Genomic DNA, 6,062 nt, shown 5'->3' with positions numbered 1-6,062 from the left:
TGACCTCAAATTTTGCACACAAGTCATAAATGACATAATAGAGCTATGAAAATTTTTAGAACTGGATTTCGACCCCGATATCAAAAAGTCAACTCCCCGGTCAAACTTTCCCAAAATTCAACTTTCGCCATTTCAAGCCAAATTCTACTACGGACTTCCAAAATTTTTTTCGGACACGCTCCTAAGTCCAAAATCACCATACGGAGCTACTGGAATCATCAAAACTCTATTCCGGGGTCGTTTACACATAAGTGGACATTCGGTCACTATTTCAACTTAAACTTTAAACCTTGGAATTAATTGTTCCAATTCATTCCAAAAACCTTACCGGACCCAAACTAATCACCCCGACAAGTCACATAAATAATGTAAAGCATAAATTAAGCGGTAAATGGGAGAATGGGGCTACAACTCTCAAAATGACTGGTCGGTTCGTTACATTCTCCCCCTCTTAAACAAACGTTCGTCCTTGAACGGGTTTAGAATTATACCCGGAGTGGTGAAAAGATGAGGATAACAGCTGCACATATCATGCTCGATCTCCCAAGTCGCCTCCTCGACCGGATGATCCCTCTAATATACTGTCACTGAAGCAATGCTCTTTGATCTTAGCTTTCTAACATGTCTGTCCAAAATGGCCATCGGTTCCTCGATATAAGATAGATCCTTGTCCAACTAGACTGAGCTGAAGTCCAACACATGAGACGGATCGCCGTGATACTTCCGGAGCATAGAAACATGGAACACTGGATGAACTGCAGAGAGACTAGATGGTAGTTCAAGTCTGTAAGCCACCTCTCTAACTCTCTCAAGAATCTCAAAAGGTCCGATATACCTCGGCCTCAACTTGCCCTTATTTCCGAACCTCATAACACCATTCATAGGCGAAACCCGGAGCAAGACCCGCTCACCAACCTTGAATGCAACATTACGAACCTTCCGATCCGCATAACTCTTTTCTCTAGATTGGGCTGTACGTAGTTGATCCTGAATCAACTTAACCTTTTCCAAAGCATCCTGAACCAGGTCTGTACCCAATAGTCTAGCCTCATCCGGTTCGAACTAACCCACTAGAGACCGGTACCGCCTACCATACAAGGCTTCATACGGAGCCATCTGAATGCTCGACTGATAACTATTGTTGTAGGCAAACTTCGCAAGTGGCAAGAACTGCTCCCAAGCACCCCCAAAATCCATCACACACATGAAGCATATCCTCCAATATCTGAATAGTGCGCTCGGACTGTCCGTCCGTTTGAGGGTGAAATGTTGTACTCAACTCTACCCGAGTACATAACTTTCGTTGTATGGCTCTCTAGAACCATGATGTAAACTGTGTACCCCGGTCAGAGATGATAGATACTGGTACGCTATGAAGCCTAACAATCTCGCGAATGTAAACCTGAGCCAGCTGCTCCGAAGAGTAAGTAGTAACCACATGAATGAAATGAGCTGACTTGGTCAATCTATCCACAATCACCCAAACTGCATCGAACTTCCTCTGAGTCCGTGGAAGCCCAACAACGAAATCCATAGTGATTCACTCCCATTTCCACTCTGGAATCTCTAACTTCTAAAGCAATCCACCAGGTCGCTGATGCTCATATTTCACCTGCTGACAATTTAGGCACCGAGCTACATATTCCACTATGTCTTTCTTCATCCGCCTCCACTAATAGTATTGTCTCAAGTCCTGATACATCTTCGCAGCACCTGGATGAATGGAGTACCGCAAACTGTGAGCCTCCTGGAGAATCAACTCACGCAAACCATCTACATTAGGCACACATAGCCTGCCCTGCATCCGTAATACACTGTCATCTCCAATAGTGACCTCCTTGGCATCACCGTGCTGAACTGTTTCCTTAAGGATAAGCAGATGGGGGTCATCATACTGACGCTCCCTGATACGATCATACAGAGAAGACTGAGAAACCACATAAGCCATAACTCAGCTCGGCTCGGAAACATCCAATCTAACAAACTAGTTGGCCAAGGCCTGAACATCCAAGGCTAAAGGCCTCTCTACTACTGGTAAGTATGCTAAGCTGCTCAAACTCTCCGCCTTATGACTCAAGGCATCGGCCACCACATTGGTCTTCCCTGGATGATAGAGAATGGTGATATCATAATCCTTAAGCAACTCCAACCACCTCCGCTGCCGCAAATTAAGATCCTTCTGTTTAAATAGATGCTGTAGACTCCGGTGATCGGTATAAACCTCACAATGGACACCGTACAAATAATGCCGCCAAATCTTCAAGGCATGAACAATAGCTGCTAACTCAAGGTCGTGGACCGGATAATTCTTCTCATGTACCTTTAACTGTCTGGACGCATAGGCAATCACCCTACCGTCTTGCATCAACACTGCGCTGAGACCAATACGCGGCGCATCACAATACACAGTATAAGACCCTGAACCTGTAGGCAATACCAATACTGAGGTTGTAGTCAAAGATGTCTTGAGATTTTGAAAGCTCTCCTCACATTCCTCGGTCCACCTGAACGGAGCACCCTTCTGGGTTAATTTGGTCATAGGTGCAGCAATAGAAGAGAAACCCTTTAAAAATCGGCGATAATACCTTGCCAAACCAAGAAAACTCCGGATCTCAGTAGCTGATGACGGTCTGGGTCAACTCTACACTGCTTCAATTTTCTTCTGATCCACCTTGATCCCTTCGTACGAAACTATATGACCCAGGAATCCCACTGAATCAAGCCAGAATTCACACTTTGAAAATTTTGCATATAACTTCTTTTCTCTCAAGGCCTAAAGCACAGTCCTCAGGTGCTGTTCATGATCCTCTCGACTCCGGGAGTACACCAGAATGTCGTCAATAAACACAATGACGAATGAGTTAAGATAAGGCTGAAATACACTATTCATCAAATGCATAAATGTTGCTGGGGCGTTGGTCAGCCCAAATGACATTACCAGGAACTCGTAATGGCCATACCGAGTCCTGAAGGCAGTCTTTGGAATATTTGGTTCTCTAATCTTCAACTGATGATATCCTGACCGCAAATCAATTTTCGAGAACAATGTGCCACCCTGAAGCTGATCAAATAAGTCATCAATACGTGGCAATGGATACATGTTCTTCACTGTAACCTTGTTCAACTGGCGGTAATCAATACACATCTGTATAGAACCATCCCTCTTCTTCACAAATAAGACAGGAGCACCCCAAGGTGATACACTGGGCCGAATGAAGCCCTTATCAAGTAACTCCTATAACTGCTCTTTTAATTCTTTCAATTCTGCTGGGGCCATACGATATGGTGGAATAGAAATAGGTTGAGTTCCCGGTAGCAAATCAATGCCAAAGTCAATATCCCTGTCGGGCGACATACCTGGAAGATCCGCTGGAAATACATCAGGAAAATACTTTACTATAGGAACTGACTCCACGATCGGAGTATCAACACTAACATCTCTCACATAGGCCAGATACGCATCACACCCCTTCTCAACCATTCGTTGAGCCGTAAGAAATGAAACAACTCTACTAGGAACATAATCTAAGGTACCTCTCCACTCTAGCCGCGGTAGACTTGGCATAGCCAACGTCACCGTCTTGGCGTAACAATCAAGGATAGCGTGATAGGGTGACAACCAGTCCATGCTCAAAATAATATCGAAATCCACCATACTGAGCAATAATAAATAAGCTCTGGTCTCAAAACCACTGATAACAATCAAACACAACTGATACACGCGATCAACAATAATAGATTCACCCATGGGTGTAGATATATAAATAGAAGAACTTAAAGAATCACGGGGTACGCCCAAATACAGGGCAAAATAAGATGACACATAAGAATAAGTGGAGCCTGGATCAAATAAGACTGATGCATCTTTATGACAGACCGGAACAATACCCGTGATAACAGAATCGGATGCAACTTCCTCCGTCCTAGCAGGAAGGGCATAATATCTGGCCTGGCCTCCCCTCTAGGGCGACCTCTACCTGTCCGACCTCCACATCTAGCTAGTTGTGCAGGTGGAGTGGCAACTGGTGCACTAATCATGGCCTGAGAAGCCCGAGGGCCCTGTGGAATGGGTGGGGCTTGGGAAATCTGTAGAGGTGCAACCCTCCTAAATCTGGGGCAATCCCTCATTATATGACGAGTGTCACCACACTCAAAATAAGCCCTTGTAGGATGTGGCTGCTGGGACTGGCTCGGGCCTGATCGACTGGACTGCCCGCTGAAAGCACCCCGTACAGGAGGTATAATAGACACTGGCGGTGCATAATATGGAACCTGGGGTCTGGGAGTAGTCGGAATACCGCTGGAAGCTGGAAGTGCTAAATGAATAGGACGGCTCACATAGCCTCTACCATGACGGGCTACATCTCGGGCACGAGAACTGTTATATGTGCCAGAATCCCGAGGTCTCTTAGCTTCCCTTTATTCTCTCTCCTGAGTCTGTATACCCTTCAATTTCCTAGCAATTGACACAACCAGTTGGTATGTGATGTCCATCTCCAGTTCTCGGGCCATACTAAATCTGATACTAGGGTGGAGCCCCTCAATAAATCGGCGAAACCCGCTCTCGAATAGTAGCAACCAAGGATGGTACATGCCTAGCCAAATCACTAATCAGACCGCATACTCTGACACGGTCATAGCACCCTGGCGCAACTGCTCAAACTCTGTGCACGATGCATCTCTAAGACTCCGAGGAACATACTTTCTCAAGAACATATCTGAAAATTGATTCCAAGTGAGTGAAGCTGCCTCAACCGGACTATCCAACTCATATGCCCGCTACCACTGGTAGGCCGCTCCTCTAAGCTGGAATGCCGTGAAAGAAACCCCACTGGAATCCATAATACTATAACGACCCGACCGGTTATTTCGAGAGTTATAGCCCCGTTTCTACTTCTTTTTGTGTTATTCAACTATATTATGTTATATTAGGTTAGTTGGTTTGGGACCGGATTAGTTTCAGAGTGAATTGAGACACTTAGTTTCTTAAGTAGAAACTTAAGTTGAAAAAGTCAACCGGATGTTGACCTATGTGTAAATGATCTCAGATTGGTATTTTGATGGTTCTGTTAGCTCCGTTAGGTGATTTTGGACCTAGGAGTGCGTTCGGAATGTGATTTGGAGGTCCGTGGTAGAATTAGGCTTGAATTGGCAAAATTGGAAATTTTAGCGATTTTGGTCGGTAGTGGGAAATTTGATATCGGGGTTGGAATGGAATTTCGGAAGTTGGAGTAGGTTCATAGTGTAATTTTTGGCGTGTGTGCAAAATTTTAGGTTATTCGGGCGTGGTTTGGTTAGTTTCGGCATCGGTTGCCGAATTTGGTAATTTAGAAGTTCTTAAGCTTGAATTCGAGGGTAATTTGGTGTTTGAAAGTTGTTTTGAGTGATTCGAAGGTTTGACTAAGTTTGTATATTGATATATGACTTGTTGCTCTCCTCACACTCATCCGATCACCTGAATGGAGCACCATTTTGGGTCAATTTGGTCAAGAGCGATGCAATAGATGAAAATCCCTCTACAAAGCGACGGTAGTAACCCGCCAAACCAAGAAAAATCCTAATCTATGTGGCTCAGGACGGTCTGGGCCAACTCTGCACTTCCTCTATCTTCTTCGGGTCCACCCGAATACCCTCACTGGACACCACGTGCCCCAAGAATGCTACTGAACTGAGCCAAAACTCACATTTGGAGAACTTTGCATAAAGCTTCTCCTCCCTCAATCTCTGTAATACAATCTTCAAATGTTGAGCGTGCTCCTCCTTGCTACGAGAGTACACCAGGATGCCATCAATGAATACAACAACGAATGAGTCCAAATAGGGCTGGAATACACTGTACATCAAATGCATGAACGTTGATGGGGCATTGGTCAGCCCAAAAGACATCACCAAGAACTCATAATGGCCATATCGGGTTCCACAAGACCTCTTAGCCTCCCTCTCAGCCCTCTCCTGACCGTGAACCATCGCAATCTGCCGAGCAATGTCGACAACCTCATCAAAAGTAGCACCCGAAACCCTCTCTCTGTTCATGAGCAACTGTAGCTGATAAGTGAGACCAT

This window comes from Nicotiana tabacum, chromosome 17, assembly GCF_000715075.1.
Source record: "Nicotiana tabacum cultivar K326 chromosome 17, ASM71507v2, whole genome shotgun sequence".
NCBI classification, from domain to species: domain Eukaryota; kingdom Viridiplantae; phylum Streptophyta; class Magnoliopsida; order Solanales; family Solanaceae; genus Nicotiana; species Nicotiana tabacum.
The sequence above is the reverse complement of the archived record's forward strand: the minus strand, read 5'-3'. Positions refer to the sequence as shown.